Source organism: Labeo rohita, chromosome 8, assembly GCF_022985175.1.
Source record: "Labeo rohita strain BAU-BD-2019 chromosome 8, IGBB_LRoh.1.0, whole genome shotgun sequence".
Taxonomy (NCBI): Eukaryota; Metazoa; Chordata; class Actinopteri; order Cypriniformes; family Cyprinidae; genus Labeo; species Labeo rohita.
In genome coordinates, this window is record NC_066876.1 from 13727984 (window position 1) to 13741903 (window position 13920).

A 13920-nucleotide genomic window follows, 5' to 3' on the forward strand; every position below is an offset into this window, starting at 1 on the left:
TATAAATTTCATGCAAAAGGAAGCCTGAATAACATGTAACCCCATCACGTCCCCAGTCTTCATGAATCTGAAAAATTCAGATGAAAGGTTTCTCAAGCGAGCTAAGGCTCTCGGTACAAAGGCTGACGTGAAAGATTTCAGCTCTAAAAGACTTGAAACATCCAGTTCTAAGCCAAAAGTATCATGCTTCATCTGTAAATATGGAAAACACACCATTGCCCAATGTCCTACATTTGCAGAAAGAACCATTGAAGACAAGAAGACCTTCATTCAAGAAAATCACCTCTGCTTCGGGTGTCTCAAAAAAGGGCATATCGTTAAAGATTGCAAGAGACGACATAAATGTGGAACATGTGGCCGAAAATCACCATACCATGCATGAAGAAAGAGATAAAGTGCCTTTGAAAGCATTAAAGAAAACTTCTGTAGAAGTTCAAGCAAGTCAGGAAGTTCACAAAGTCATGGCCCATGCACTCACACAAAGTTCTTCTGCCACTTCCAGTATCGTGCCAGTCTTCATTTCTACAGTGGAAGAGCCACAAAGAGAAGTACTCACTTATGCTCTACTACACGCAAAGTGACTCAACATTCATATTAGAAGATCTTCTTGATGACTTAAATGCGATCAATCAACCAGTGCAACTTAGACTCAGCGCCATGACAGCTGTTGACACCATCACTGCAAGTAAAAGGGTTTGTGGTCTGCAAGTTCGAGGGCTTCAAGCAGCAAACTCTATCCAACTACAGCAAGCATATACTAGAGACTTCATTCCTGTTGACAAGTCAACCAAATCGACCAAGTCAACCATCCCAACCAAAAAGACAGCACTACAATGGCCTCACCTCAAACATCTGGCCAATCAATTGCCACCACTTCAGAACTGTGAAGGCGGACTTTTAATGGGATATAACTGCCCATCCACTCTAGTTCCCCTCAAAGTCATAATAGGTGGTGAAAATGAACCATTTGCGCAAAGAACTGAACTTGGCTAGAGTATTATAGGCCTCTCCAGTCCACACCTAGACAGACAGGGAAATCAGAGCTTCATCCATAGAGTTGCAGTTAAAGAAATACCTGTCCCATCACCCAACGATGTCTTAAAGATTCTAGAGTCAGACTTCAACGAGAAAGGTTATGAGGATAAAAGTGTGTCCCAGGAGGATGTTAATTTCATACAGCATCTCAGTGCCAATATCAAACAGAAGGATAATGGACATTATGGACTTCCTCTCCCTTTCAAGTGTAGCGGCCGACCCTCACTTCCAAATAACAAAAGGCTAGCTGCTGCCCGCTTACAGCATTTGAAGAAAAGGCTCAAGTCTAACAAGCAATATTCTGAGCATTACAAGGCCTTCATTGAGGAGATCATTAAAGGTGATGCTGACCTTTTGATGCTGAAAGTTTCGCGGTATATCTCTAAACCAGGGATTCTCAACTAGTGGGCAGCGGCCCACTAGTGGGCCTTAGTGATCCTCCAGGGGGGCTGCGAGATAGCTTAAAATTAATTTAAATATTATCCTAAAATTGTTTAATTACATTATTAATGTTTTAAATTAAAATTATCAAAGCACGGCCTCTCTCGTGTTCTGTGATTGATTACTTTGGACTCGGCCCAGCAAGCCTCATCACACTGTTAAATACAGACTGAACGGTGGCTCAGAACTTCCAACCGCTGCACGCAAACTTCATCTTAGAGAGCTGCACAGGATGGATTTTTTAGTCCAGCTCCCGCAAGATTCTGTCCCGCACCCGCCCGCTCCAGCAGAAATATGTTATTTCATTCCGCGATATTCATGTTTTGTCCCGCTGCCACCCACAAAAGCCTGCATAAAAGTAACATATGCAGATTTTTTTCACTACATCGATGAAATGTACATAAAATAGTTCTGCAACATCTCGTAATTTCCACAAGATCTCGGCACAAACGGTAAAATATTTGTTATTTAGGCTAAGTATCAACATTTAGAAACCACCGCTATTCTTAACAGAAAAGCAAGCATCAGCTGATGCGTGCATGCATAGCAGAATGCGAGCAAACAGCGCACCCTTAAAGCTGACATCTCAGTTCATCCCATCGCAATCTCATAAAGCTCTTATAACACAATGAATCTTCCACAATGTCTACACTTCGTGTGTTGTAATGAGAGGATTCACGAGCACGCAACATTCAGCACTGTGTAAGAACTTAAAAGCGGTGAGTGGATTAACTTAAACACCTCTGATTGACCAATGCGTTCCAGAAATCAACAGATGGCTACATTGCTCAAGCTGCAAACTCTGCCTATTCTTGCACCTGTTAATCATTTTATGTTATATTAGTTGTTTTTGTTGATTTTGTGCAATAGATGAATAACAGTTTATGTTTTTTATTTTAAGCCCCTTGACTCAAACCTTGAAGCAACACCAACAGGACGTGTACTTGGAATTCAGTGGTCAACAAACAGTGATCATGTTTTTTTTTAATTCTGTCTGTTGCTGTTTAAAGCAAAACTGTCTTTTACAATACAGGCATTGTTCTGTGTTGACACATTGTTAAATGAATTGATTTGATTGAGTATTTGATTGATGATATTGTTTTGTCCTAACCAATTTAAGGCAAACAAAAGCCATTGAATGCACTTTTAAGAATGTTTACATTAAGTAAACAAAATAAAACAAAAAACAAAAAAAATAACAAAAAAATAAACCATTCAATTTGTATACTGTGCTAGATTTATTTGCTTTATATATATAAATATAAATACACCATTAAAACAGAAAAAGTTCTGTTTTTTTACTCTTGGCGGACTGTAAATTAACAGAAAATTTCTGTTTTTTAATTACGGTACAAAGTCCAGGTAATGAGCTGTCAGTACTTTTTCTGTTTTTTTTTCTGGAATTTTTTTTTACAGTGTAAGTGAAGCTGGATCACGAATGATTTGCACGAACATAGACGGATACATGTAGATCGGGAGCCGCATTCCATTCACGACTGACTTAATCCACTGCATCTTCAGCGGCTCAGATGTCGGGAGTAAATGACGACCACTATGTTCATTATTACATCCAGCAACACAACACCTCAATCGCTCAATCGGAGATATTCTTGTCTAACTTACATCCCTGTTCCGGCATCGAAACAATGGAGGTCGGACTGTTACAGCTGATTTATGCGGGTCCAAGGTAAGACGCTCATGTCAATCAGCTATCATGGAGCAGCCTCTGTGGGTATGACGCCACACCGACAGACATCTGAGAATGGTTTGATTTGAAAAAGGGGATATTATTTTTACAGATTAAATTTTTATTTTAAGTTCATTTTAACTGAAATATCATTAAAGTGATGCAGTTCATTATAAGAGATGCATTATTTCCCCTTTATCTGCATGTTTAATACAAGTGCCATTTTGAGATTTAAAAAAATATATATTTTCATAAAAATAATACAATTTATATACTTTTTAATGTCAATTGCTCGTCTTGTCTTATTCTGCCTTGACTGTTTTTTCTGGTTCATGACAGTTAGGGTATGTCGAAAAACTCCCGTCTCATGTTGTTCCTCAACTTCGAAATCGTCTTATATGCCTGTTTTACCTTTTTTGTTAAGGGTGTTTGATCTTCTTTGCATGTTCACTTTGCAAAGACTGGGTCGGTACTTCTGCAGCAATGTAGGATGATTTTGAAATGATTTTTGAAGTTGAGGGAGAAAATACGATTGGAGTTTGACAGTCAGAATACACAGAGTTCAGAGAGAAAGGCAAGACGAGCGTTTGAGATTAAAAAGTATTTAAATTTCATAAAAAGTATTTTTTGATCGTTTGAAGCCACATTTAAACTGCATTTTTGAAGTTCAAAATTGGGGCACCATATTAGTCCATTATATGGAGAAAAATCCTGTTTTCCTCAAAAAACAATTTCTTTACAACTGAAGAAAGAAAGACATGAACATCTTGGATGACGAGGGGGTGAGTACATTAAGATGTGTGACGACATGCTGAGAATGATGAGTGCAATGATTCCGACGTTCATTTGCCAAACAAGCCAGACAGTTATGTAAATGTTATGTAAACAATTTATGTGACATTTAACAGCATATAATTTACCACAAAGAGTAAAAACGGGTTTCCCAAATTCAAAAGCCAACATTAAAATGAAACTTATATCGAGAAACTCTCTGCATCTTCTCTTCACCGTTATCGCGCCGATGAGCCACTGAGTTTCTTGTGCCCACAATAAAAAGCATAATTCAAAAATACGGAAAAACACCTGTAATGGCCAAATACGGAAAATTCCTTCAGATTTATTACAGTATATTGTACTTTTTAGTCAGGGGCGGACTGGCCATCGGGAGCACCGGGACATTTCCCGGTGGCCTGACGGTCGTTCTGGCCTGCCGGCTGCGGCTGTGCAGACGATCAGCCTGGCATGTGATAGGCTGGTGTGCAACTACGAATTAATTGACGGATCTCTCAATCTACGAATCAGGCAATGGCGGAGGGAAAATTACACTCCCACATGACCCAACGTCAGCGACGCACTGCCTAATATCTGGCTATATCCAGAGACAGGGTATATCTGACTAAATCGTTCAAAAAATGGAGCGTAAACGCAAAGGAGGAGCAGAGAGGGAGCGTATAAAAAGGAAAAAAGCCCTGGCCGCAGACGCAGCAAGCTGCTGCAAAATCCCAGCCATGTTCGCCAGTAAGGGAACAGGTCGGTCAAGATTACATTTACATTATATTTATAATAATTTGGCAGACGAACACTTTCATCCAAATCACTTAGATAATCACAATAGATAAAATTAAACCAACAAACGAGCAACAATATGTAAGTGCTGCTGTGCTGTGTCAAGTCTCGTTTCGTCTACATGTAGCATATTTTTTATATAATAAATAAAAATGAATAAAAAGTAGACAGAATAGTGTTAGTGGGTCAAATTGTTTTAAATAATAAATAAATCAAGTAGATGGTATAGAAAAGAATACAGTATTAGTTATTTTGATTTTTCATTTCTAGTCTACAATATGTAGCCTACAATGTTTGTTTGTTTATTTATTTATTTTGAAAAGGTGACGAAGGAAGCAGCAGTAGCACTAGTGCTGCAAATGCTCCTGCTGTCGAGCTAGAGGTGGTGGACAGTTCAGCGTTTGAGTCAGAGCAGGAACCTTCAGGTAAAGTTTAAGATAAGCAAAACTAAACATGCAGGCAGCAGGCTATACTTTTTAAACAACATGTGCTTTTTATGATTTATAAGATCAGTAGTAGGACTGTGATTTTGGGGACATACAACTGATGGCTGCACAATTATAAATACAGATTATTGAACACGCTTATTTCATATTGCAGAGCAACTAGATGTGCAGAGTGAGAGAGAGAAGGATTCAGGGAAAGATGAAGGAGACAGTGAAAGCCTTGATATCTCTTTTGATTATTTTGCCCGTCCACAGTCTAAGGATTTAGATTTTTTTTTTAAGTATCACCCAATTCAAACATCTGAAAGAGCCATTCCTGATGTATTCCATTCAAAAGATGGCACAAACAGAAAATGGCTGACATACAATGAAAGTAATCACTCCCTATTCTGCTCAGTATGTCTTGCATTTGCAAAACCTTTAGGCAGTGACAGTGCATTTGTCAAAGGAGGTATGCAGGCCTGGAAACATGCCCATCAGAGAGTACAGGAACATGAGAGAAGCAGTATCCATAGAGAAAGTGCTGAAGCCTTTTTTCTTAGAGTCAACAAAGCAGATATCCATACCCTTCTGACTGATAAGCAAATGACCATCCATCGAGACCAGGTTAGAAAGAGAAGGCAGGTCTTGGAACGTGTGATTGATGTAGTGAAAGTTATTGGGAAATGTGGGCTAAGCTACAGAGGGCACAGTCATGAAGCTACAAATGACCTTGAAAACACGGCTATCAATCATGGTAACTTTCTTGAGCTCATACTTTTGCTGAGCAAGTATGATGTCTGCCTACAGGAACATGTTAGTGATTGTATTGAGAAGAAAAAGAAGCAGGTGAGAACTAAAGGAAGAGGGTCCATGGTAACTTTGATGTCCAAAACAACAGTAAATAAAGTAGTTGAATTAATAAGAAATATGATTCAACAGACAATTGCTGTTGAAGTGAGAAAGGCAGGGATGTTCTCAATACAAATTGACACAACACAGGATTTAACATCCAAAGACCAGTGTGCAGTAGTTCTGCGATATGTTACTGATGTTGTCCACGAGAAACTCATTGCAGTCATTGACTGTGAGTCATCAACTGGACAGTACTTTGTGGAGCTTGTGAAACAGACTCTAGAGAAGATGGACATAGACATCAAAAAGTGCATTGGTAATGCAACAGACGAAGCTGCAAACATGCAGGGACAATACAAAGGTTTCTCTGCATTGCTCACAGGAGCATCACCTAACCAAGTACACATATGGTGTTACTCACATGTCCTCAACCTTGTTCTAGCTGACACTACAGGGGTTGTTGTGGCAAGTGAGTCCCTTTTCTCACTACTGAATGACATTGCAGTGTTCATTCGTGATTCCTACAAGCGCTTGAAGCTATGGGAGGAAAACAGTGAGGACAAGAGACACAGACGGCTTGGTGTAATTGGTGAAACGCGCTGGTGGGCCAAAGATGAGGCCTTGAGGAAAGTATTTGGAAGGTTTGCAAAGCCTGACAATGCACTTTACACAGATCTGGTCATCACTATGGAAAAAATTGAAAAGGATGTGACCATGAAACCTGTCATCCGAAACAAGGCCCAAGGGTACAAGGCTGCTCTCCTAAAGTATGAAACCATACTGACAGCTGAGATTTTCCTCAGGATTTTTGAGCAGACAACCCCTCTCTCTAAATATTTACAAACAAGTGGCATGGATATTGCTTCAGCACAGCACTTGGTGACAGGAACAGAGGAGAGCTTGAGAAAGTGTGCCCGGGACTTTCAGGGTGTAATGAGGGCAGCAGATGACTTTGTTGAATGGGCCAATGGCATTCTGGAGAAGCTTGAGGACAGTGAGGCTGAAGTTCAGACTTCTCTCCCAGAGAAGAGAATTAGAAAACACAAGAGGCAACCAGGTGAGCTGGCACAAGATGAGCCTATTGCTAATGCAGACACTGACTACAAAATCAACATCCACAATGTGATCTTGGACACTGTTATTGAAAGCTTTCATAGCCGTTATGCAGAAAATGCAGTGCTGTGTTCAGATGTCTCCTGCATGGATCCTAGGAACTTCCCTGAAATCAAAGAAAAAGGCCTTCCAGGGACAGCCATGAAGGAGCTCAGCAAATGCCTACTGCAATTTGATGAACGTGCCAGTCTTGAGACATTGCAGGCTGAACTGATCAGCCTTGCACAGCACTGGGAAAGATTGAAACAATCACTAATGGAGAACTACAACATTAGGGGTGCTGCCTCTAATGATGAAGCAGGGGAAGGCTCTGAGGTTCCTAATGAAAGTGTGGAGTTTGTAAACAGAAGTTGTTCCACATGCAAAAACTGTCCAATATGCTGCTATCTCCTCCTGTCTCAGTACAATCTGCTTACTGATGCTTATCACATCATTGGTTTGGGCTACAAGTTCCTCCTCACACTATCTATTACTCAAGTTGCCTGTGAGAGGACCTTCTCCACCCTGAAGTTAGTGAAGAGCCGTCTGAGAACCTCCCTGAGTCAAGATAACCTTGAAGCATTCCTTTTGATGGCAACTGAGAAGGAGATTCTTATGGAACTTGATAAAGATGACATAATTGACAAGATGGCAGAGAGCAGTGAGCTACTGCGCCGCCTACTGGTGTACTAGTAGTGCTAATTACTTACTGTTTACTCTTACTGGTCTGTTCCACATAATGCCATAATTGAGTAAACATTGTTATCTGTTACTTACGCTGTCATAGGTTTTGTTAAGTTTATTTGTGTTTGTGTTTCTGATACATTTGATATACTAGAGTTGAGCACTGAAAATACATAAAATGTAAATATTTCAACATGTGAATGTGTCTCTTATTATCTCTTTTAAAAAGCCAATTTTCTATTTGTCATTGGTTTGGTAGTATAAATGGTGTATTCCTAGTGAGTTGTTAAGGGTTATTTTTTTATTCATTTATATTGCATCTGGTAGTCTACCTGTTACAATAATAGGGTTAGCCTACAAGTTTATCAGTCCAGTAGATTACATGAATAGGGTGGTGGTGACTGCAGCAGCAGAGGTGGCCTGGGAGTGGAGTCAAATTCCCGGCCTGAATTATTGTCCCAGTCCGCCACTGGCGGATTACGTTAGTGGTGGAATGCTTTAATATCAAAAAAAGATGCCACCACGAATATAACGTTACATGTTTGTTTTATTATCTGTTTAACATAATTTAGCCTTGAATTGCATATCTTATTCACAGTTTTCGTTATGCATCTCCTCAATGATTTAAAGTTACTGCTTGTATACAACGTAAATATACAGTATTTGTGTCTTTTATTTAATTATGTGTTGAAATTATGTGAAATAGGTGTGTCTTTAAGCGTTTGGAAAAAAGTTTATCCTAAAGCATTTGTATAAATGACTTTTTACTTTAAATTTAAGGAGTTTGACGTCAAAATTGAGCACTCATTATGACTGGGGCACTACTGAAGCATTATCACGTGAGAGCAAGAGACAAGACTAAAATCTTCTCCATCAGAGACCAACTGCACTGAAAAAGGTAAGAATCACATTAAAATATGACCACATTGATGCTGGAATGTTGTAAAGGCGATAATGCAATGGGATATAAATGAAATATAATTGTGTTTCTACTTCTTACCAGTTAACAGTTAGTTTGTGCTTGTTATTCTTTTTTTTGGTGGACAAGCAGTTGTTTTAGAATATAATAATGATAATAATAATGATAATAATAATAATAATAATAATAATAGAATAGGATAATAAAATAGAAATAAATCACTCTAAATCAGCACGTTCACTGAAATGAATTGAAATTCAAGTAAAATCTTTGTCGACTGAAACTGTTTTTACTTCACAGGATCTGGATGATGAAGATGCCTTGGAAATCCAAGAAGATCCAATCACTTCCCATCAACAATTCCACACCTCAGAAATGAAAATTCTTGTTGTTTACTTGTTTGTCACTCCAAACCTGTAAGACTTTTATTAATTTTTGAAACACAAACGAACATATTTTAAATGAAATCTGAGAGATTTCTCTTCCTCCTTAGACAGTCCATGCAATAAAAATTTTCTGCAAAATTTTGAGCCATGATTGTTTCATATGATGATCAGTAAACATAAACAGAAGTACTTGCTTGACACATAAGAGCAAACCTCATTGGTTCTTGCAGAAGCTTAAACATGCTGCATAACACAAGAATGAACCTCACTGGCTCTCACACATCGAGCAAGAATGCTTGAGCTTCCCCTTACCATTACTTATCTGCTCTGACGATTATGTATATGTGAATTAGATGCAAAGTCAGATCTGATCATCATATAAAGTGATCAAGTCTCTTCAGAGAATTTTGACTAATTTGCTCAATTCTTATAGACTAGATTCACAATCTCTTTATGAACTTTTTGAAGCATCAAAGTGGTCCTTGCATAAACTGTCACGGGAGGGACAGACACCTTTCAGATTTCATTAAAAATATCTTCATTTTCATCAGATTTGCTGATATTATTTGCTGATATAATGTTTTAAATTGAACTTGATATTTTATCAAAACACTATATACACTGTTTTAAATTGTTCAAGTATTGTTCTGAGGGATTCCATCATATAAACTAGGTGTATTCTATTAATTTATTTTTATATATTTTTTCCCCATGAAGCCTGTAAACAGCTTTATGCAAAGGTGAATGCATTCATCTGAAAAGGATGTGTGGTAACACTTTAGAATGTTGAGTTTAGAACTGTTGATTCATTAATATGTGAGAAATATGCATGCTAATAAGCATGTTATTAGTGAGAGTTGGTCTCTAAACTAAAGTGTTACCAGTAGTGTTAATGATTGCACTGTTGTAACATTGTAAAGTAAATAAATGGTTTGTTTTGAGACACCTGTTTACTGTTTCATTACACTATTGTAGAAAAATTTGAAATATTTAAATACAGATTGAATACATTTTAAAATACAAAAATATGGCTTATTTTAGGAACTTACAACTATATTTTGTAAACTGAAAAAAATTGAGTTGCCATTACTTGAGAGTTCAAGTTGGAATCATGTAAAGTCTAATAGAACAAACAAGTATAAAATAAGTTCAAAATACGTAAAATTCTGATGCACATAGTTGCCTAAATTTTATTGAGTAAAATAGGCACATATGTGGTCAACTTGCATCTGTTTGTTGTTTCCAACGAACAGATGTTTGGTTTCTTTTCTTTTTTGAAAATTAGAGTTTAACTGGATTGCAAAAAAAAAAAAAAAAAAACATTTACCAGCAGCACATCTCTTCCTCCATATGATGAGTGCAGTTATGATGAGAACAGCCACACACATGAACACCAGCACACTGACAACTACTGACTGACTGAAGAATCCTGGATCAGATTCAGCCACATCTGAAAAGTCATGAGATGAGTGATATTTGAGAATAAACTTTATTGAGACAAACAGGCAAATCTGTTTTCATGTTTTTTATTACTAAATTTAATGTTTGCTGTCACTGTACTCAAAATGTTTTTACCAAATGTAATGTCCAGTTTGTTGTCCATATTGAGGTGTTTCATTGTGCAGTTGTATTTATGTCCTTCACGTAGCTCTTCTTCACTGATCACCAAAGTCTTCCTCATCTGGTAAGTTGCATCTCCGTTGGGCAGAATCTCTCCTCCTGTGATCTGATCATCATCCACAGGCTGATCATCTCTGAACAGGGTCAGGTTAATGTGACGGGGGTAAAAACCAGTGGCCAGACAGCTGATCTGAAGCCCTTGAGAGTCTGGGAGCGTCTTCCTCATGAGTCTGACTCTGGGTTTCACTACAGAGAAGATTGAGAAGTGTCACTGTTGGTAAACTGTTGTGTTCATTGCATCAGTCTTTCAGTTATGATAATCATGATTCATAAAGCATTCAAAAGCATTTAATGCTTTCTGTCAGCACATCTGTCTGGTCCGTATTTGTCAGTAATGTTCTTTTTTATCTGAATTATACTGAAGTTAATCAGGTTAATAAGGTTGATTCTCTCACCTTTTCTCATCACATTGTTCTTTTCCATTTTCAGGTCACCTCAATGTTCTAATGCAAATAGGATGATAAACATTTTGATGCAGGAACTTTATATGAAGCTTTTGTGCTTGGTCCCTTGGTATCCATAGCCATTTACCCTCGATTTCATTTTTTTCTGTGTCAAAGTTGAACTCCCCAATGTTCTGTCCATCAAAAGCATCCCAGAAATGAAGTGGACCTGGATTACCATTGTTCAACAATTCACATCCAGCAAGTCTCTGACTAACATGTACACCTGTAGATGAATGGAACATTACATTTGTTATGAAATATATTGTGTGGCATTATCAATTTGTTGCTTGGACTAACCTGTGTGATTTAAGTGACCATTATAATGGAATTTAAAATATTTCAGCTCATTATATATAACATGAAATATAGTATCAGTATCATTTCGCTCTTCATCATAGTACCGTGAATCACTGAGAGAGCGATGGACAACTGTCCATGTGGTTGAATCATAATACATTATTTGCACATCATCCAACATCAGAACAACACTAAACTCAGGAAATGGTGTTTGTCCATCTATATATGTTGCCAAAGCCATCAGTGAGTGAGAACCTGTTGATACACAAAAACAAACATATAATATTAATGTGGCCTGAATTTATATCACTACACATACAAGTATACATTCCAGATCACATCTAAGTCAAATAGGAATACAATAAATTAACAAGTTTAAAAATGCATCTAATAGTTCTACATAATTATAATTCAGTTTATACATATAATAAATAATTAGCAAACACTTTCAGACAAAAAGGTACGGCGGTAGGTACAAAAGTGAAAAGGTACATCTTTGTACCTTACCCCTAAACATTACATGTTAGTACCTTAAAGGTACATTTTAGTACTTTAAAAGTACATATTTATACCTTTTCACTTTGTACCTTAGGGTACCGCCCCAGCAACAGAACCGTAGCTTTTTTTTTCTGGCAGTGCAGTAACATATATCTGATGCAGTAAAACCACTCTCCTGCATGTCTTGCTCCAAACTAAAGCAATTTACAGTGAAGGAATTTTAACAAAATTGTCCATCTTTCACTGTCAGAAAAAAAGGTACATTTCTGTCGCTGGGGCGGTACCCTAAGGTACAGATATGTACCTTTAAAGTACTAATATTTACCATATGTACCTTTAAGGTACCAATATATACTTTCAAAGTACTAAAATGTACCTTTAAGCTACAAATACGTAGGGGGAGAGCGGGGACAAAAGTAACATTTTTCAGAAAAACTGAATTTAAAAAGATATTGTTTTAGACAGAGATATATTTTTGCTGTGGCCTATAACTCAGAAGTGTGGTCTATCAATAGCAGGTGGTAATGTAGAAAGACTTCAGTATAATTTCACTTTGAACATAAGTTGCACACTGTTACTTTCGACAGTTGGTTGGGATGAAAATAACACACAAATGATTCAAAAGTAACAATGATACAAGCTAGATTTTTTTTTGTGTTACTCTTGTTTTTATTAAATATACATGACTATGACCTTGTTAATATGTAACTGCAAACATATTTAAATTAAATCAGCATAATATAAAGTAATATATAAGTAGAAAAAACAATGGTCAATTCTTATACAGGACGTCCCATACTACATACACACCTATGAAACCATTTTACTGCAGCGTTTTCAAGATATGGAACATTATTATTATTTATGGGACGTCCCATATTATATGCACACCTCATATGAAACAATATTACTGCAGCATTTTTGAGATATGGGACATTATTACACTTTACAGGACTATAAAGACCACATTTCTAATGAGTAGGAAAAAACAAAGGTCAGTTTGTTTATGGGACATCCCATTCTATATGCACACCTCATATAAAACCTCATATATTTACTGCAGCGTTTTCGATATATGGGACATTATTACGCTTTAAAGGTCTATAAAGACCCCATTTCTAATAAGTAGAAAAAAAACAATGATCAATTCTTATACAGGACATCCCATACTATATGCACACCATGAAAAAATTTTACTGCAGCATTTTCGAGATATGGGACATTATTACACTTTACAGAGCTATAAAGACTCAATTTCTAGTAAGTAGGAAAAAAAATGTGGTCAGTTATTATACAGGACATCCCATACTATATGCACGCCTCATATAAAACCATTTTACTGTGACATTTTTAAGATATGGGACATTATTACACTTTACAGGGCTATAAAGACCCTGAAGTAGAAAAAAGTAGAAAAAAAACAATGGTCAGTTCTTATATGGGACGTCCCATACTATATGGCAGTTTGAAGTTGCATACATCCAAATTCAACAAAATTCTTAATGACAGTTCTCCAATTTTGAGGCCTATAGACATGTCAATTTAAACAGAGAAAAACAATGGGCATATCATGCAAGGTATCTCCTACTCTATCAGCACAGCTAAAATGAAGTCTGTGTACTGTGGCAGTTTGGAGTAGCATGCATCGGAATATGACAAAATGCTCAAAGATATTAGACCATGCTGCTCCAAAATGCCACAGAGCAAAGACTCCATATTAGGTGTTCTGACAGTGTGTAAGGTTTAGTGTGACAGTTCTGACAGTGTGTGTGTGAATTTATATACGCTGTGCTGATAGAGTAGGAGGTGCCTTGCATGGAAAGGCCATTGTTTTGTTTTTCTTTTTGTTTGTTTGTTTTACGTATTTAAATTGACGTTTCTATAAGCCTCAAAATTGGAGAAATAATGC

The 13920-nt window shown here is 37.2% G+C and overlaps 1 pseudogene; it reads right to left on the reverse strand.

Annotated features, from left to right (window-relative positions):
- Positions 1-10199: 10199 nt before the first annotated feature.
- LOC127169914 (major histocompatibility complex class I-related gene protein-like) lies at positions 10200-13657 on the reverse strand (annotated as a pseudogene).
- Positions 13658-13920: the final 263 nt, after the last annotated feature.